The sequence below is a fragment of the Sinocyclocheilus rhinocerous genome, unplaced genomic scaffold, assembly GCF_001515625.1.
Source record: "Sinocyclocheilus rhinocerous isolate Xijiao unplaced genomic scaffold, SAMN03320098_v1.1 scaffold553, whole genome shotgun sequence".
In the NCBI taxonomy this organism is placed as follows: Eukaryota; Metazoa; Chordata; class Actinopteri; order Cypriniformes; family Cyprinidae; genus Sinocyclocheilus; species Sinocyclocheilus rhinocerous.
The window spans coordinates 686873-708995 of NW_015627255.1; the positions used below are offsets into that span (position 1 = coordinate 686873).

Genomic DNA, 22123 nt, shown 5'->3' on the forward strand with positions numbered 1-22123 from the left:
AAGATCATGATACTGGACTCAGAGTAAGAAAAAAGCAGAATGGACATCAGGTGAGGAAACTAGGCCCTAGAGAAACAGTACTGATGCTATTTGTCCCTTCTGTCCCAATAGAACCCACCATTTGAGCAAGGAATCTGACTGGGATATGCATTAAACTAATCAAACGTGATATTAAAGCGTTTTAAAATGTTGCAAAATATGTTTCAAATAAATGCTGTTCTTTTGAACTTTCAAAGAATTCATCATTCAAGAATTTTCCACAAAAATAGTTTCCACAAAAATATTAAGCAGCACAACCATTTAACATTGATAAAAAAAGAATGTTTCTTTAGCACCAAATCAGCATAATGGAATGATTTCTGGATAAAACAATAAGCCCTAAGAAGCCGTAGCGTACAGTGATTTTATTTATAGAGTATTTTACAATGGCAATTATGACTCAGCCAGTTATAATCATAATAAAACTATCTGTTTTATAAGAGTCATGTGACACTGAAGACTGGAGTAATGGTTGCTCAGCTTTGCCATCACAGGAATAAATTACATTTAAAAAAATATGTTGAATTAGAAAACAGTTATTTTGAATTGTAATAACATTTCACGATATTATTGTTTTCACTGTATTTTTGAGCAAATAAATGCAGCCTTGGTGAGAATAAGAGGCTTCTGTCTAAAAAAATCTGACTGACCTCAAACTTTTGAACAGTAAAGTAAACATTAATATAATATGCTCATACACTCACCAATGGTGGGTCTTGGTGACCTAGTATAGCAACGTGTGCTGTTTCCTGCCCACTGTCTTGGCCTGAAGAACTAATGGAATCTGTTCTGTGCTGTATGGCTGAATGAGCCCTCGTGCATGAGGACTCGAATAAAGAGGAAGAGCGGGGTTCTTCTCATACGGCTGCACAAAGAGACATAAATGTGTCATATGCTTGAACATCAAAACACGTATCTCTAATTTCTGATCAAGAACTTTGGAAAGGGCTGCAAACACGTTGACTTTTACAGAAATAACCTGAGGCAGAAGTCCATAGCAAGCAGGGAGGTCAGTATTGTTGATGAGCTCAACTGATTGCTCATAGGGACGACCCAAGAAACAGTCCTGGAACTGAAGAACCGGTTTCTTGAGGACCACATCTGGCACAACACATCTACAGGGACACTCAGAAATAAGTTTTGTGTGTGGAAACCACTTCATTTACCCTATAAACTGTATATTACCTAGCTTTGATTGGGAGGGCCTAAACTTCCTCTCCAACACTTTGAACGACCAGCACTAAAACCAGATTGTAGTCTTGCACCGTGTTGGAGCAAAAGGTTAACTGCAAAACAAACAATCATTAGTAAGATTTTTGAAAGAAGTCTCATACTCACCAAGGCTGCATTTATTTATTTTAAAAAAATACAGCAAAAACAGTATTATTCTGAAATAATGTAACAATTTAAAACAACTGCTTCCTGATGGCAAAGCTGCATTTTCAGCAGTTTTGAAAGCAGTTATGCTGCTTAATGTTTTAGTGGAAACTGAAATACTTTTATTAGGATTCTTTCATGAATAGAAAGAACAGCATGTATTTGAATTAGAACTTCTTTGCAACAACGTAAAAGTCTTTACTGTCCCTTTTGATCAATTTAAAGCATCCGTGCTGAATAAAAGCATTAATTTCTTTTCATTCTTAATTCAATCTTACTGACCCCAAACTTTTAAACGGTAGTTAATAATCTTCATAAGATTTTATATCTCTGTTATCATATCATAAAACTAAACCACTTAACTATAATTGTTTAAATCACAATTATAACAGCTTTGAACAGATTTAACAGCTGCTGGTCTAAATATAGTGCTCCACAAATCACTGTGTAACTCCAAACAGTTCAGACAGCAATATTCCTCTCCCTGCAGTGCTTTTAGTGCTCTGAAACCGCACATATGGGATCACAGACAACTGTCACCGAGAAATGTAACTGAGAAGAAAGGCAAAGTACTCTCCAGGTGCTATTTTTTTTATTATGCTAACACGTCTGGGAGGCTGCAGGCCAGCTGTGTGATGCATCTGGGAATATCATCCCATTCCACTAATATGACCAACCACAAGCCCCTAATATGTATTCTTGTGCTGAGGCCTCATTAGAGCATAGTGAGCCACACTTGTGTCACAGACTGGGAGAGGCACATTTGCACACTGACAGGAGACACCCACATCCACAGGAAGCACAAAGACAGGTGGACACATCCAACAGATTAGCCCTCCAAAGTGCTGACAGCTCCCATTGATGGGAAAAGACTAGCACATGACAGGTACGCAAGGTACCTGGCAACCAGTGAAAGGAGTATGGGCGAGATAATCAAAGCCCTAGAAAGAGAGAGAGAGAGAGAGGAAGGAGCTACTATTCTCATTTATCACTTTTTCAATATATTCCACCTCCCATTTTTCTATTAATGGAATACAGAGGCCCTTTTTCAAAAGTCCACCTGTCTGAGGTTTAATAGGGATTAAAGGTCTTCTCTGAACGGACGTTTAAAGCTGCACTTAGTTTTAAAGACCAAAGTTTCAATGAGGTGCGTAAAAAAAAAAGCTAGTTTAACACACACAATATTACAGGACGGAAACATGTCAAATGTCTTGAAACAAATCATCTGAACAATTGATGTGTGATTGTGACTCCAGGCCGTTAAAATTATTAGAGAAATAATGCACTCCCGAAGTGGTTATGTGGCCACGCCTATTAATGGAATGGTCTTTCTCAGTTCTCTCAAACAAATTAAGAACTACATTCGATTTTTATTGACTGAACGCAAGCGCTTATTGCGATAGAAAACACTGTAACGGTTTCACTGATTAAGAAATATTTATGTTTGCTTAGGGGGTGGTAATATTAGGCCTATTATATTAATAGGGAAGGGGGGCCCAAAAATTTGTTTTGCCTATGTCACGAAAAGAGGTAAATCCGGCCCTGCCCATGAGGCCACGGGAGAGGATTTGTAAATGGAACTGAAGCAACACAACTGACGCTGGTAGGTCACATGACATGGACAACATGACGATTGTAGTACATCCGGATTACATCCACACTACACACACTCATACCATACAGAACATACTTTTTTAACAGTCACAAAGTAACATAAGCTAAAATTTCTAAATATAAAAAGGTCTTACTATGATCTTTTAATAGTATGTTGCCTACCAGGGGGGAATGTGTATGAACGCGTCAGGCAATCTATCATATGTCACGGTTGGGTTAATGTTTTAAAACTGCCATTAGTACATAACGATAGAAAACAATGGGGACTGGCAGGAAATGTTCAAGTGTTCTGGAAAATTAGCAATTCAAGACAGTAGCGAGACGTCACGAGCGGGGTGACGTAAGCACCAAAAAGTATAAAAGCGCATCCGGCAGAGCGCAAACCAGCTTCTGTTCTTCAGTAGCGCTCTGTGTATGTGTTTGTCTATTTACTGTTGTCTGTCCGCACAAGCATATATAAAAAACAATCATGAAAAAGTATATGGCGAGCGAACGGCATTACAAACGCTGTGTTCCTCCCTGCACATTCTCAGCATCGTCCCTGAAGGCCCCAAAGCTTCCCACCAGGCCGTTAGGCTTACATCAAGTCTGGTTGGGAAAGCTTATACGGCAGCAGGTCAGGCTGGCGCATTCAAAGCGATCTCGACGCAGCGTCTCGTTCCCTCGGGGAACCATGGTTACATACGTAACCTAGAGACGTTCATTTAACAGATACCAAGCAAGACATTTGACTTTTTCAAATGTTTAGATAATAATTCATTTATGACAGAATTTGATTAAGGGATAAACAGTGTCTCTTCTGATAAGAAGATGATTAAAATGCCTTAAACTACATATATTCAAACATTTCCATCATACCGTGTACAGATAAACCTACGGTAATACTCTAGGCCAGGGAGCGATTTTATCTAGGTTTTAAATGTGATATGAATGATTTTCCATGGACAGCAAAGGCAACAACACATTTAAAAATGACTAACAACCAAATACAAAGTTAAATATTTTACTTTTAGAATGGAATATATATAAATATAAATTAATAGAAAATAAATATTAATTGAAAATAAACAAACAAACAAATCTTTGTCTTGGCCTTAACTATGAACATTGATTAGGCCATAAAGGGTTAATCCATGAGGTTTACCTGAATGTGACAATAACAGGCTCAGAGTTTCCCACCACACTGAAGTGTAACTCCTCAGAGAAGACACCCAGTTTGTCAGAAGAGAAGTGGACCTCCAGTGTATGGGAGGCTTTGGGTGGCATCATGCCTTCAGAGGGGTTGAAGGAAAAGCAAAGACCCAACACTGTACTGGGCTTCACTAGTTTATACGCATCGTTTATCAGTCCCTTGTTACTCAGAAGCAGATAAGAGGAAAAGAAAACAGACAGAGATAACACAAAAGAAAGAGGGTCTTGCCTGCATAAACTTCCAATTGTTTCATTCTTTCACCAGTGGGATCAGTTTACGTTGTTTAATCATACACTTGGATACTACCTCAAAAAGAGGCCCATAGAGACAAATCAGATTCAAACAAAACTTTCAGGACAATTATATTGTTGGGATCATGCAAACGCTCAAATAACGATAGGAATTGGAAAGCCACAATGTTTACATAATTAAGTGCATTCGAACTGAGCCAAACATTGGTCTATTTCAAGACTCAGTAATAATAAGGGGCTTTTATTATTCAATTAAAACTGCCGTTGAGTCCATGCTACACTTGGCCGATTGTCAGCAACATCCTGATTATATTTGGTGTGAGATCCTGCTTTCTTTGACTTCACAGCAAATCAATTTTTTTAAGGGTTCTTCTGTTACATCAATATTTTTTCTCCCACCACGACTGCATGTTTTAGTCTGTGTAATGATTTGGAAGAGGTAACGCTAGGTGGTTTTGTCTTTTAGACTGTGCTAACAACCAAATGCAAAATTAACTATTTTACTTTTAGAATGGAATATAAATAAATATTAATTAAAAGAAAATAAATATTAATTAAAAGAAAATAAAAAATTAATATTTGTCTTGGCCTTAACTATGAGCATTGATTAGGCCATGTTCATACAGTAGTTAAAGGGTTAATCCATGAGGTTTACCTGAATGTGACAATAACAGGCTCAGAGTTTCCCACCACACTGAAGTGTAACTCCTCAGAGAAGACACCCAGTTTGTCAGAAGAGAAGTGGACCTCCAGTGTTTGGCAGGCTCCGGGTGGGATCACGCCTTCAGAAGGGTTGAAGGAAAAGCAAAGACCCAACACTGTACTGGGCTTCACTAGTTTATACGCATCGTTTATCAGTCCCTTGTTACTCAGAAGCAGATAAGAGGAAAAGAAAACAGACAGAGATAACACAAAAGAAAGAGGGTCTTGCCTGCATAAACTTCCAATTGTTTCATTCTTTCACCAGTGGGATCAGTTTACGTTGTTTAATCATACACTTGGATACTACCTCAAAAAGAGGCCCATAGAGACAAATCAGATTCAAACAAATCTTTCAGGAGAATTATATTGTTGGGATCATGCAAACGCTCAAATAACGATAGGAATTGGAAAGCCACAATGTTTACATAATTAAGTGCATTCGAACTGAGCCAAACATTGGTCTATTTCAAGACTCAGTAATAATAAGGGGCTTTTATTATTCAATTAAAACTGCCGTTGAGTCCATGCTACACTTGGCCGATTGTCAGCAACATCCTGATTAAATTTGGTGTGAGATCCTGCTTTCTTTGACTTCACAGCAAATCAATTTTTTGAAGGGTTCTTCTGTTACATCAATATTTTTTCTCCCACCACGACTGCATGTTTTAGTCTGTGTAATGATTTGGAAGAGGTAACGCTAGGTGGTTTTGTCTTTTAGACTGTGCTCAAGGTTAAGATAAAAAAATTTTTTTTTAAAAGTGACGTGACATGTGGCCAAGTATGGTGACCCATACTAGGAATTAGTGCTCCCATCAGGCCACGACTTCCCCCAGGGTTGGGGACAATAACACTAACAAACTGCATTCAGTTGTAGCACTTACTGACTCCAATATAAAACATTTAATTAGTTACATTTAATGTTAGAATGGGCCCATTTTGCACCTTTAGTGTGTCATGCAGATGCTCGATTATTGAATAATAATTATTAAATACAGGATTTAATGGGATGCAATGTAATTTAATTTCAAACTATTGTTTTTAGCATTAAGATTAAAACACGTTTTTTTACAATTGTACCTTATAGATCTGTTTTGAGCCAATGACAATGTTTCCCATGTCTAGAAAGTCGAAGTTGAACTGCAGTTTTGGGCCTACACCCTCTGCCTGTATGCAGAGTGGCAACCGAGATTCACGACCTGTGTAAGTACAGAGCATTCAAATGAGGAAACAAAAAAGGACAGGTTAGCATAATGAAACAGGCTGTGAAATTTCACTGGCTACAATATCAACAGTCTGAGTTTCTAGGTCACTACTAATCCAAGCAACCAGAATATTGTTAGACCTTAGTCAAACATGCAAATAAATGCAAACCTGCAGATGGGCCTAAGCGCCATATGCAAATATACTAATGCATTGTTAGAAAACAATATAATCATGCATAAGCATAGTTGTGACAGCAAAAATCTATTTATTTTAACACGACATCTGTTATCATGATGCTACTGTAAGTACCAGTGATTTCACAGTAAACAGTCTGTTGGTAGATCCCGGCTTCCTGTGGTTGGGTAAAGTTTTTTTTTTTTTTAATGTCTCTGAAAGAAGTCTCTTATCCTCACCATGGCTGCATTCATTCAATCAAAAATTCAGTAATAAGAGCAATATTTGTCAAATATTTTTTACAGTTTAAAATAACATTTCTATTTTAATACATTTTTAAAATCATATTTTATTTGATTTCATCTTTATTCCAATTAACAAAAATGTTTTAATAGTTTTAGTTCTAGTTTTAGTTAAGTGTAATAATCCTAAACTTTTGAACAGTAGTGTATATAAAAACTGCATAATAAATAACATCAACTTCCACAGTAATTCATAACAAAGGCATTTATTATTATTATTATTATGGGAAGAATGGTGTGAAAAAGTGACCAAAAAAAACCAGCCTACTCCCTGAGGCAGTGACACATACAAAGTGGTGAAAACCTAACAGTCAGAGCTGGTAACGCAAACTTCACAGGTATGATCCCAGCAGGTGATGCATCAATAAACGTGGGATACCGAGGTCTCCTATCACCACTGCGCTCTAGAGCAAGCCACTTACAATAAGGGTGCTCCAGGGGGTTGGCCTTCCAATTACATTGAATAAAAGTCTTTACTAAATCACTAGTGAACAAACAGCATGTTGTGCCACCAGGCAGTGCTTGACAGAGAGTTGACGGAGCAGGTGCGATCAAGCTCTACTGCACGTAAACAGATGCTCACATCCGAGCAGAGGGGATACCGGTCTGTTTTGTTTTGCATTGTCTCTGTCTCTTATGAAGACAGTATACTGTTAACAGAAGCCTTACAGACACAACATCAACCAAAGAACGTGAATATACAACTCTTGAGTATTGGTGGGTCATTCTCATGGAACCATCCATTAAATTTCTCTTTTAAAACATATTTTGTGCCAACTCTGTTAAAGAAGTACAAAACAGGACAAAATGGTGTGAGACCGCAATCCCATAAAAGCACCAATGGCAGTGGAAAGTCCTGTGGGTGATCTACTGACAATAAGCAAATTAAAGATCATAGATCCAGCCAGCTCATTTCCATAATGCTCAATGCAATCTACCAAGAGCAGTGCAAATTAGCAACTATCGCAGGAATGTCAAGCGCAAAATGGGTTTAGACATGCTTTACTGGGATGTTAAATAATGGAGCAAAAACCTGTAAACCGACTACCGCAAACCTTAGTAAATCACGTTGCACGATTCATATAAATACTCTCGACCCATAAATTTTGTGTCTGAAAGGGAAACTGCATATGCAATAAAATGCATATGCAATAAAATCAGCTCCAAAAAGAACTGTCCACACCTGTTCATCACTAATTTTTTTCTGTAAATGTTGACAGCAGTTTTTAACACCAAAAAAGAGTAAATCTGTTAGTAAACCTGGCCAATAAAATGTTATAGGGTTGATTGTTCTGGAGTTGCAAAAATGGCTAATAACAAACATAACTAGCAAATTGCATTGCATCACACCCCATTATTTAAAATTAAACATAAAAATAATAATTTATTGAACTTAATGAGGCCAATGAAAGTTAAACGATGTTGTACTGAAAAAGACTTGATGGCCATTTAATCAATTGACAGTCAAAAAAATGCCATATTAAACAATGAATTGAATTGATTCAACATGCATGAATATATTGACAGTGAAAGTATGACATTTTAGCAAAAATTTACATTTTATAAAATTACATTTTCTGCATTACAGATGATACATAAATATACAGGTGCATCTCAATAAATTAGAATGTCGTGGAAAAGAATGTAACTGTTTTCTGTGAATGACCCTTGTAGAAGGTATACAACCAGGGCTCGAATTGAAGGGGGATGCGGGGGGGATGCAGGGGGATGGCATCGCCCTGGTTGAAAAAAATGACAAAAACCATCCCCTCAGTAAAACCACCATCCCCCCTTACCATCCCCTTTGGATTAATAATGTGTATTATGTAAAACTTATCATGCAAATGAAATGTTAAAATGATCTACTTAAGATAATTCACGAATAACGGCGATTGGCCAATCAGAACTCGGTTCTGTAACAAGCTGCGCACAAGCGGAAGCAAGTTTTCGTCATTTTTTGTGCAAAATGGTTCAAGAGCAACTTTTGAATTTCTTTAAAAAGAACACAGAAACAGTATGATTTTTCCTTCATTAGAATTTAAAAACAGTCTCCTGACATAATGTTATTGTGCTGAATGTGTAACTGTGAGGGATTGAGAGATGATAGGAGAGCTGACATTATCTTCAGATGGACACTTTCCCTGCGTCCCACTATCCAGCCTATCTGCCCTAAATAGCATTGAAAATTACTAATATCATAATTTAGAATGGATAGAATGCACAATGGGACACAGGCTTGTTACGTATCTAACTGAATCGGCCGTTTTGAACGAGTCGTTTGATTTGAACGATTCAATAAATCCTTTATCAAAACAAGGGCTGGCTGCCACCTACTGGTGGTTTTATTGTCATCATTATTTATCCATGACAGGCCTAAACCAGCCAAGGTTTCAGCACAAAAGCACATTTAGCAAAATATTGTTTAATTATCAATACTAACCAAAATTCCTCCATTTCAGGCCCAAGAAGGGAAAAAAAGAGCTTATAAATAATAGTTCATTTAATAAGGCTAATTTTTCATTAAATAAAAACCTTTTTTAAAAATTAGAAAAATTTTGTAATCATTATGTAAAATTAGCTACAGGACCCACATACCCCACCCCACCCCGAAATTGACCACAGAATCCCCCCTGAATTTTTTTTTACAATTCGACCACTGTATACAACTCACTAGCAAGCACAAAGATTTACAGTTAGCCAATTATACGACTGGAGCTGTGATTGTTTTAGTCACCATGGTGGTAGTGCTAAATGTAAACAAATAGAGGTGTGTGTTCTTTGTTTGTTACCATGGTGGTGCTATTGTTCTGCAATGACTGCGAACCTGAAGGTCCATCAGGATAAGAGCTCCCCAGTGAAAAGCAATCACATGACATCACCAAAACCAATCAGCAGCAAACACAAGTAAAATTCAAAAGCTCAAATCAGAAGTGCAGCCGACCTACATACATTTACCTGTATTTTTATTTGTTTTACTAGTTTGGCTACATTCAAAGCAGGAGCTTCATGCTTAGTGGACTATCACAACCCTGCCTTGTCCATGATGTCAGCACACTTACTCATGTACCCACACAAAGAACATTCAAAATAAAATATAAACAGCAATAATTTTCACTATAAAATGATATATACCAGGTAAACACTGATCTTGGACTATAAATCATCTTCTTCTCTGGATATATAGCATTTGGAATATGTAATATGATTGTGCTGACTGACAAACACAGTGCTGGGGAGGAGGGGTGCAAATATATGAGACAATTCCTCAAGTAAACAAAGCCAAAGCGATGTAGTGATGGATATTGCAGAGAAACAAATTTCAGCTGTTAAATTTATTGGTTGTCTTAGCACACTTCAATGCCCAAACATCACGAGTGCATGCACTTTTCACTTGACATATTACATGCATACATGTACGAGCATATGCGTTCACACATATGTTTTTGTATGAGCGTATATGTACATCATTTGCAACTCTTGCACACATTCTAGAGAGAATACTTTTATTTTTCTCAGCATGTATCTCTCTCTGAAGACTCTATTCTGCAGGGGCCCTTGCTCTTGGACACAAACAGACAGGTCACCAGAGGCATTTCAGATTGTTAAGACATTACCCACCCTCCTTCATACCATCCCATCGAGACCTTCATGGTATCAGGTGTACTGCACATAATTAACCCCTAACCTGTTTGTCTTTTTTGTACATTGATATATTCAAAATGCACTGACTGTCTTTAATGCACACTGATCCAGTACACTGCCTAATGGAGGCTGCTATGGATGTTGTGAAGACAATAACATATGCAAAAGTAAAGCAAGAATGTTGATAAATATGGATATTTGTTATTGGAAGATATTAGTTTTATCGGTATTGGACGATAATGGATATAAATTTCAGCTGAAATTAGATATTTAACTGTAATGCTCAAGAAGGCTACCTGGTCTGATGAATCATGTTTTCATTAAGATCAGGTGGATAGCCATCCGGTACATGTACATAATTTACCAGAGGAAGAGATGGGAGCAAGATGCACTATGGGAAGAAGGCAGGCCGACAGAGGCAGTGCTCTGGACAGTGTTCTGCTAGGAAACCTTGGGTCTTGGCATTCATGTGAATGCTACTTGGACACGTACCACCTACATAAAGATGGTTGCTGACCTTCAGGGATAATGCACCCTGCCACACTGGAAAAATTGTTCAGGAATGGCTTGAGAACATGACAAAGACTTCAAGGTGTTGCCTTGGCCTCCAAATTCCCCAGATCTCAATCCGACAGCGCATCTAATGGATGTGCTGGACCAACAAATCCGATCCATGGAGGCCCCAGCTTGCAGGACTTAAAGGATCTGCTGCTAATGTCTTGGTGCCAGATATGTTTAGAGGTCTTGTGGAGTCCATGTCTCGACGCATCAGAGCTGCTTTAGGGGGACCTACATGATATTAGGCAGGTGGCTTGGCTGATTTCGGTGTATTTTTACATTTAGATTACATTTGCCATCATTTAGTGCTCACTTAATCTTTAAAAACACTAATAATTTATTAACACTGTTAATAAATGAAAAAATATTATCATAATGCATCATAGCCAATAATTTGACAAACAATATCCAAAGGCAAAATATTCGCATTTATGCTTAAGCTTGGAAAGAGAGGAAAGAAGCTTTATGAAAGGAAAAGACAGACAGAGAGTGTGCAAGAAAGATAGCGAGATAACAGACAAGCAGAGAGAGAAAAAAAACATTGGGAGAAGAAATGAAATCGTCATAATTATCAGTGGCATCCTGAAGATGATATGGGTAGAAGGCAGGTTGTGTCCTGTGGTTTCTCTTCTTTCTCAGCTACATCCCAGTTTCACCCTTTCATCCTCTCTCCACTGATTAATTCGCCATAGATTTCATTTTTCTTTTTTTTTTTCAAAAATGAGGCAGAGACATTTAACCTCTGTCTCAAGCTTTAAGAGGGAAAAAAGATTGAAGGAAATTGTGTCCTCTGCCAGTGGGCTGAGGGATTGTGGGACCTGTTCAGAAGAGAGGGGAGAAGAGAAGAATGGAAAATGAGGAAAGCTTTCATAGTGCTGCAGAGTGTGTGTGCGTGCGTGTGTGTGGTCTTCATCAGCTCACTCTTAAGTGCACTCTAAAAAGCCTGTCGAGATAAGGAGTTCTCCTTCTTGAGGAGGAAAGCGGTCTACTTATATAATCAAGTAGACTATAGGATACACATTTGGCCCTCCAGATGAAAGAAAACGTCTCCAGGTTACGTATGTAACCATGGTTCCCTGAGGGAACGAGACGCTGCGTCGAGAAACGCTTTGGGAACGCCCCTGCGTGACCGCGTTCACAAGTTAGCTTTGATGAAGTAGCGCTTGCAGGGATGCAGGGAGTATGGCAAAGAGACGCAGCGTCTTGTTCCCTCAGGGAACCATGGTTACATATGTAACCTGGAGACGTTGTGCTGGACCAACAAATCCGATCCATGGAGGCCCCAGCTTGCAGGACTTAAAGGATCTGCTGCTAATGTCTTGGTGCCAGATATGTTTAGAGGTCTTGTGGAGTCCATGTCTCGACGCATCAGAGCTGCTTTAGGGGGACCTACACGATATTAGGCAGGTGGCTTGGCTGATTTCGGTGTATTTTTACATTTAGATTACATTTGCCATCATTTAGTGCTCACTTAATCTTTAAAAACACTAATAATTTATTAACACTGTTAATAAATGAAAAAATATTATCATAATGCATCATAGCCAATAATTTGACAAACAATATCCAAAGGCAAAATATTCGCATTTATGCTTAAGCTTGGAAAGAGAGGAAAGAAGCTTTATGAAAGGAAAAGACAGACAGAGAGTGTGCAAGAAAGATAGCGAGATAACAGACAAGCAGAGAGAGAAAAAAAACATTGGGAGAAGAAATGAAATCGTCATAATTATCAGTGGCATCCTGAAGATGATATGGGTAGAAGGCAGGTTGTGTCCTGTGGTTTCTCTTCTTTCTCAGCTACATCCCAGTTTCACCCTTTCATCCTCTCTCCACTGATTAATTCGCCATAGATTTCATTTTTCTTTTTTTTTTTCAAGTTCCTGAAGGGGAAACAAATCTGAGATGACCAAACCATACAATAAGAAACAGCAATTTCCTTTTGGATGTCTTGTACAAGTAACAACATGCATTCCTACTGCAATTACCCTATGTCAAACATTATTTAAGCGACACTGAACAAAATATGCATAATTAAAAGAAAAACAAGTATCCTAACAATAGCAACTGATTATTTGGCCTTTCTGAGGAAGATGTTAGCATGCATTTTATTCTTACAATAGCAAAACGCATTCTAGTGATTCGTTCAAAGTACAGCAGTAATTATCTTATTTATTTTCATGACATGTTTTGTATGCACTGTGTTTTGCTGTCTGAGCAGACGACAGACTATTGAACAGAGGAGGAAAGAAGAGAGATTAATATACTGTAGACAGAATGGAAAAGGCGACCCGTGACCCGTGCAACGAAACTGAAGTGTTTGTTTTGCTTTGGTGCACCGTGTTTTCATTTGCGAATATAATGCTGTTTTTTTCATTAGCTCTCCTCACCTCGATGTTGCCATTTAAACAGACCTAGATGCTTACAGCTCCCTCTGAATCTCTTGTCACTGAATGCCACAGTAATGAGATTTTGTTTCTATATGAATGCCATTAACAGCAAACAAGCCACGGTTAATGTGTTGCACTGCAATTTGTAACGAAAACATAAGAAATGAGATACATGCTGTACCATGTACGAAACAGACTTCTTCTTATACTGAAGTTCTATGCATGCATTCCCTATTTACAGCCAGAAATTTCTGCAGAAATGATGGGAGGGATATCCTTTGAAGAATCCCAAGTGTCCCTTAAAAGGAAATAGCTTTCACTGCATAAGAAAGAGTCACACTGAGTGTACTAGTGTTTAGGATCCCCTCTGCCCCACTGTTGCAGCTGCTACCTGGGGCTTTTTGGCTCTTTATGCATATTTTAGAGTCAATGGGCAAACTCCGCAGCCTGGATAAGGCAGATGATATGAAGCAAAACAACTGGGAGGCATTTGAAAATGTAGGACAGATTAAGTAACTCATCCTAGCCTGTGTTGCTCAGAGGAGATAGTGTCTCTACTTACTTCCAGCTATTGGTAATTAAACACATTATGGTTTCAGAGGGATTATATGGGCTTCAGTAACTCTTTAGCTTTGTAGTCCATTATTCATGGACATTCAAAACAGCGCAGTTAAAGGCACAGCCCCAGACTGCACCTTAGCTGTTTATATAAAACTGGTTGTCAATAAGTCACATTGACATTAACCTTTAGATTTCAGATGAGCATATCAAAGTGCACAGGAAATTGTTTGGTCACTGACTGAGAGCTATAACTTGAGATTAAAGATTTGAACTTGAGGACTATACTAATAATTTTTTATTCCTACATCCAGACCTCTGTTTTGTCAAACAGTGTAATGACAGATTCAGTAACAATCTCTGAAGTTCAACAACACTTAAAAAACAATGACTAAGTCTTTGCTATCAGATTTTTCAAGTAAATTCATCTTAAATAAGTAAAATTAACAAAATGAATAAGAACAAACATTTTGTTTTTACTTAACTTTTTTTAAGGCAAATGTTTACACAGTTTATCTCAATTTTAGATATATATTTTTAGTTTGTCACTGCACTGACATTAGCACATCTATGTTCATTGAATGAAGCAACAAACAACATCATGTAAACAATCCTCCAAACTAACCACAAGGTCTACTCTTCAGCACAATGGTAACCACAAAAACTTTTAAACAACAGAAACTTTTCAAATGTCCAACATAACCGTCAGAATTAAATCACAAGTCACCCACACAACTCCAGTCCATCAATTAATGCCAAAACAGTTGAAAACAAATATGTAAATGATTTTGATGTCATATGACTACAGAGAATGGAATTTTCACTGAAGGAAACGTTATTATGGATATTTTGGCCAAAAGGGATGGTTCAAAGATAAAACGCCTAAATGATGAATTGGTTTATTACAAACACACAGCTTTTCGCTCCACAATACATTTTATCATCTGTTTGAACTCTCATTCTGACGGCACCCATTCACTGCATAGGATCCACTGATGAGCAAGTGATGTAATTCTAAATTTCTCAAAATATGTTCTGATGAATAAACAACCTGAGGGGTGAGTAAATTTTCAGCAGATTTTCATTTTTAGGGTGAACTATTCTGTATAAGCATTACACCTTCAGTGCAGGGTTAGTGTTTTCCCTATACAGTGCATAGAGCGCACCTTTAGAGACTTCTTTAGAGACAGGTCTGTGTGCTTATCTGAGAGGCAACTGGGACTGCAGGGAGATGTTTCTGCCAAAACGAAACCAATGAAGACATGCTCCAAAGCAGCTTCATGTTAAACATAAATGAGGAGGAGACAGGAAAAGGTGCTAAATAAAAAATGATACTCCCATGATGGGCGCAAAGTAGTATTTTTAGAGCAGAGCATATATTAAAATGTTAATGCCAATGGCCTTCAGCAGACCTGTGTGTTTATTCAGTGAGACAGGCAGAGCACCTGCAAAAACCACACACACACACACACACACACACAGGTACCTAAACCACATGCTCAATTATATGTTGAAATATACATGCACATTCACACAGACAATAATTCATGCACACAGTGGCATGTCAGTTTAAACACACCCTCTTACCCATGCATCTGATCTTTATTTAAACATTTCTTTGCACCATCTTGCCTATGAATAATGCCTATCCGCCTACAGCTGATTCAGGTAAAACAGTGATTTAGCAATCAAATAAATCCTAACATCAAAACAACTATTGTATTATTGAAATATCATTTGCATAGATCGTTTGTGTCTGCAAATGACTAATATCAGAGAGTTTAAGAGTTCAAAGCATAGCCCATAAGTGAAAATTTCACCAATTTGCCTGTTCAAAATCAAAACAAGGTGCAACAATAAGGATGGCCTGTTGGCCCAGGACCAGTGTGAGAGAATTTCAGTGCAGATGGCGAAACAGTCAAATGCCTCATAGGGCCAATGCTGCTTTATTACCTCATCCAGCATTCATTGATTCTATTTTTATGCCTTCCAAACTTCCAAACATAGTTTTCTGTATGAATATTTTGTGAATTGCGGATTTCATTGTTGTTAACAAATTTAACATTATCTACCTGACTAACATAGAAGAAATTAAAATGGTTATCGTTGTGATGTTGACTTGTGTTATACAGAAATCACTGACATCATAAAAGTGTTTATGAATGTCAAATCATATAGACATTCACAAACAAATAATCAATTCATATAATTTCAAGCTACTGCATTATTGTAGAAAATGTTTTTTAAAAAATCAAAATTGCTTCTTTTATTTTAAAGGGGTCATATGATGTTGCTAAAAAGAACATTATTTGGTGTATTTGGTGTAACGAAATGTGTTTATGCGGTTTAAAGTTCAAAAAACATTATTTTCCACATACTGTACATTATTGTTTCTCAGATTTCATAATTGTATTTATTTCTGTGATGGCAAAGCTGAATTTTCAGCAGACATTACTTTAGTCTTCAGTGTCACATGATCCTTCAGAAATCATTCGAATATGCTGATTTGGTGCTCAAGCATTTTTTTTTTTACAAACACAGTTGAAAATGATTATGCTTCTCAATATTTTTGTTGAAAACATGATATACTATTTTCAGGATTCTTTGATGAATAGAAAGTTCAAAAGAACAGAATTATCAGAAATAGAAATTGTTTGTAACAATGTATACATCTTTACTGTCACTTTAATGCATTTAATGCATCAATTTAATGCATCCTTGTTATACAAAACACAGTATAGTATTAATAATTTCTTTTTAAAAATCTTAAACATTGGTGTATTTTCTGGCATTTAAACAGATTCCAAAATTAAAATTTTTAGTAGTGGGGCCTGTGCATCCTGATACCACATCATCACACAGACAAGGGAAAGTATTGTTTGTAAGATTAACCAATCACTTGCAGCACTTCAGGCTAAAAAAAACTGTTAGCAGGATTTATTAATATAACTATTCGCCTAAAGGACTACCCTTTGACAGAGCAAAATGAAGCATTCTAGCTCAAATACAATGAAATAACTGATACTTTTTAATCATAATAACCTCAGGATAATCAACACCTAAAGAATAACACATTCAGTTCCACAAAACCTTGAGGAAAGTCATGTACAGGTATATTCTGCCTCAAATAGCATAATGCAATTTGGCTAATGTGATGTGTCAGTGTGATGTTTTGCAACTTATTTTTACTTTAAAATGTCATCTACATTATTGTATGTGCAGTATATATGTGGGTAGTGAAAAGTAAAGAGTGTATTAGTATATTACAACTATTCTCAATACAGAATAATTGGAAAATATAAAGATGAATTGACATTAACAGTGAAAGTTAATAATATGATAATTTACACTTGCTAAGTAGGAGGTGTGTGCATATGGAATTCAGTACCTTTGTCATAAGCCACTTTTCCACTGCGTGGTACGACTCGGATCGCTTTACTTTGGCTTGGTTCCACTGCAGTTTAGTACCACTTCAAAGTGGGTGGGATTATAGACTTTTAGATGCGCCGCCACCTCGTCTACTGACCAAGATACAGCCATTTATTTTTTCATGTTGCCTGCAACGGTCGTTTAAAGCAAGTCGTTTAAAAAAGTAATGTGAACAAATGACACTGCGGTGGCTGTTGCTGACTATTTAAATCTAGCGGGTTTGGTGTCTCGTCTCACAAATCCAATGACGATGAGATGAATTGACATTAACAGTGAAAGTTAATAATATGATAATTTACACTTGCTAAGTAGGAGGTGTGTGCATATGGAATTCAGTACCTTTGTCATAAGCCACTTTTCCACTGCGTGGTACGACTCGGATCGCTTTACTTTGGCTTGGTTCCACTGCAGTTTAGTACCACTTCAAAGTGGGTGGGATTATAGACTGATTGTTATAGATGCGCCGCCACCTCGTCTACTGACCAAGATACAGCCATTTATTTTTTCATGTTGCCTGCAACGGTCGTTTAAAGCAAGTCGTTTAAAAAAGTAATGTGAACAAATGACACTGCGGTGGCTGTTGCTGACTATTTAAATCTAGCGGGTTTGGTGTCTCGTCTCACAAATCCAATGACGATGGTAGTGATGATTCTGTCTGACTAATCAGTAATCTGCAGTGTTTACATGTCACATTTTAGTATCGGTACAGCTTGCTAAAAAAAGTACCAGGTACTAGGTACTGTACATAGTGGAAAACCCCCCAAAAGTGAGCCGTACCGAGCCGTACCATGCAGTGGAAAAGCGCCAATAGTGACATATAGCAGTGTGTGAGTTTGTGGGAAGAGCAGATGATGGTGATGTGCTTAGCAGTAAATACCTGAATGGTAGTGCAGCAGCAAATCCTGGCTGTGATCCCCTGTTGTTTTAGGCAAGAACTCAACAGTAACTTGCATGCTTTGACCAACATCAAGAGTCCCTATGGATGGCTCTACAGAAAATGGGCTGTGGGGAACATATACACTATTATAGATGCAATCATCAAAAGAAAGTGTCAGTCACAGATCAAAACATGGAATTATCTATACAACTCAATGTCCATAAAATCTGCACTGACACGCCTCTTTTACCTGTGTAAGGATAAAAGAAACTCAGATACTTTGATCTTCTGAGACACCAAACAGTCGAGCTCAATAATTCTGACTAAAATATACATTTCGTTGAAATATTTGTAGTTGGACAATAAATGTGACATGTAGAATTTTAAACCTTATACATATATATATATATAAATTATTAAATACAGATTTTTTAAAATCCAAATACAAAAATGAAAATACCGAGATATATACCGTATATCGCAAATCGGCCAAAAAATACAGAGATTTGAATTTCTGCCCATATCGCCCAGCCCTAATAACCAATGAAGTAGTAAGTGTCAACTGCAGTTGTTGCATATTGAAAGTATAAACTTTACCTTGTTCTCCTGTGGAGTGAAGAGAACAGTGAATGTAGATGCCATGCCTGGGGCCACTTTCTTACTAGCATCTAGTGGGCTGACCACTTTAAAATAAAGTGAGTCTTCTTCAATCACCTTTACCAGTCGAGGAACCTGCAATGGTTAGCAACATATCTTTGTCAAGCCAGTGTTCATTACACATGAAAATGAACAAAATAATGCCTAATTGTCTTAAAGGAATAGTGCAAGATGTTGAATGGTGTGAATCAGAATGGCATGGACTACAAGCTTCCAATATAGGTTAACAAAATCATATACTGTATCCTCTAGGTCAGATATATGCCAAAATACAAAGGTGCAATAAAGAAGATTTGTAAAGAAAATTAAATTTAAACCAATTGCATTTCTATTTTGTGAACAGGTGAATGGGTTTATGTTTATAGAGGTTTTCATAAATCCTGGTAATTGGAAAATGTCCAGGACTTGATTTGCAGTAGGATGCAAATGCCCTGTGCTAACAATCAGGCAAATAAATCTACTTTTTATTAATTTCTATCCTTTGAACTGGAAGTTCATAATAAAAAATATACAAGTATAAAGACAAATGCACCCAAATGTACTAAATATTGTTTGTTTTATTTATATGCATTCATTGTGTAATTATATAACACACTGACTGTAAAATCTGCTCAGAAGAATAAAAGTCACCTTGTCACTGTTCCTCAGCTCTTAGGGCACCTTGTATGTCTTAAATGGTGAGTAGTTCTGAAACACAATCTCAGAGGTGTATGGCTGAAACATGGCCTGGTCCAAATCTAATGAGGAAAACTGTATTTAAAAAAAAGCCACAGTCAAACTTTTAGATAATATCTGATGAAATGTTGAAATGCAAAATGTAGAAAATGGCTCAACATACTTTTGAATTCAAATGTTCACTTTATTAAGGGAAAAACATAAAAACATCTGTGAATTGTGTTGTGTGAGAAAAATCAGATGGAACACACCCAGGGTTGTGTTGAGGCAGAACACATAGCATTCGTCATTGAGAAGATTTTTACATATAACTACATCCGTCACATCAAGTTTGACTCACATTTTAGTAAGTCAATATTGTTATGTAAATGCAGAACTCTGCAGTACAAAGGTACTGTACAAAGCTACAGTTGCTATACTATACATATTAATAGCCATAAGTATCTCCCCAGAGAGAAACTGTGATGATGACCTTAATTAACTTTGAAAATGTTGCTGCTAAGATACTTGGAACCAGTGATGTAGAAGAACAAACTAAATAATTAAGCGATAGAGCTGAGCATTGTAAAATGCTGATATTTTACCTTGTGATGTGTGGTCTCACTCATATCTAAGAGCTCCAGGATATGGGGTGGATGCATCTCATAAGTGTTTGATAATCACTCTTCTGAAGTCTGGCACATTTCTCGAGCATATACAGATGGAATCAGCTAAAGGCATGTGCAGACTGTTATGAGTGCATTTATTCACTATATAACAAAATATTTTCCTATATTCTGCATAAATTTATATTGCATAAATTACTCTTCATAAAGCTGCTTTGGAACAATGCACATTGTGAAAAGCATTATAGAAATAAATTAAACTGAAGTGAATTGATAAACTTTGCATGTCTTTTGGCTAAACTAGGATTCTCAAAACCTGTGGCACATTTCTCGAGCATATACAGATGGAATCAGCTGCAAAGGCATGTGCAGACTGTTATGAGTGCATTTATTCACTATATAACAAAATATTTTCCCATATTCTGCATAAATTTATATTGCATAAATTACTCTTCATAAAGCTGCTTTGGAACAATGCACATTGTGAAAAGCACTATAGAAATAAATTAAACTGAAGTGAATTGATAAACTTTGCATGTCTTTTGGCTAAACTAGGATTCTCAAAACCTGCTCCTGGAGAACTACCGTCCTGCAGATTTCAGCTCCATCCCCAATCAACACACCTCAACCAGTTAATCAATATTTAATAACAAGCAAAAATAAAAAGGAGACATAGTAAATAAATCCCATTACAGTAAATAAAGACTAGACGCATGGGACTAGAGCTATAATAAGAGGTTTAAAAGGAACTGGTTTATCAGATACTTCATTAACAGCGTTTGTCAACACTCAACACCTTATAATCAACCACCTGTCAATCAAAAAATTAACATAAAAATCAATTATTCTTTATGGTCAGACTCAGAAAATATTTTTGTTAAATACTTAATGTAGTGTAGGATTTGGTGTCCTAGTGAAAGTACAGTAAGTCTGGTATGTTAATGTAAATAGTTTAATTAAGTTAATAATAGTTAGTGCTCCGTTTGGAGGCAGGGATTTTAGTTACAGTTTTTCTCGATTGCTAAAACACTATAACCAGGCTTTTGAACTAAAATTTCAAAACCATAACGCCATTTTTCAAAAAGCACACCCATTTTGCTGAACTATAAACACTATTCCCCTGCTTTAACACATGGTGTTTTGGTGAACTGTTACTGCAAAACTCTACAAAAACACACAAATCCCTACATTTCTCAGTGCTTACACCATGTGGTCATTTAAAAAGCACTAGCATTCAATACTGTTCACTCAAGTCAGCACAGCTTGAGCTCAATTAGCAAACAATTACCCAGGTGGAAACACTAAGAGTCAAAATTGGGGGGGGAGGAGGAGGAGGGAGAGGAAGAGGACGTGGTGAAGGAAGAGGACGTGGTGAAGGAGGAGGAGGAGGGAGAGGTTTCTGCCTGCATACTCTCCCTTTCTAAACCCGATAGAGGAGTTTTTTTCGGCATGGCGGTGGAAAGTGTATGACCGAGAACCTTATCCGTGCTCACCTCCTCCAGGCCATGGAAGAAGCCTGCCTAGACATATCAGTAGATGCATGCCAGGGGTGGATCAGGCATGCAAGAGGATTTCCCCCCCGCTGCCTAGCTAGGGCCAGTATAGCCTGTGATGTTGACGAGATTCTCTGGCCTGACCCAGAACAAAGACTGGATGCTGAGGCGGATTTTTATTTTATTTTATTTTTTTACAGTTGTGCTGTGTAGTACATGAATGAATAAAAATGTGCCAATGTATACATTGGTTGTGTCTTTTGTGTTCATGTGAAAAGGTTTTTGAGGGGGAGAACCACAAGCAACATAACTTACCAGTTTTTGATATATTGTTTTGAATTTATTGCACCAGTGTGTGTAATACTATGTTGTAGTGTGTGTGTGTTTT

The 22123-nt window shown here is 37.2% G+C and overlaps 1 pseudogene; it reads right to left on the reverse strand.

Moving 5' to 3' along the window:
- Nucleotides 1–22123, reverse strand: part of LOC107726443 (hydrocephalus-inducing protein homolog) — a 67433-nt pseudogene that overhangs the window by 44978 nt on the left and 332 nt on the right.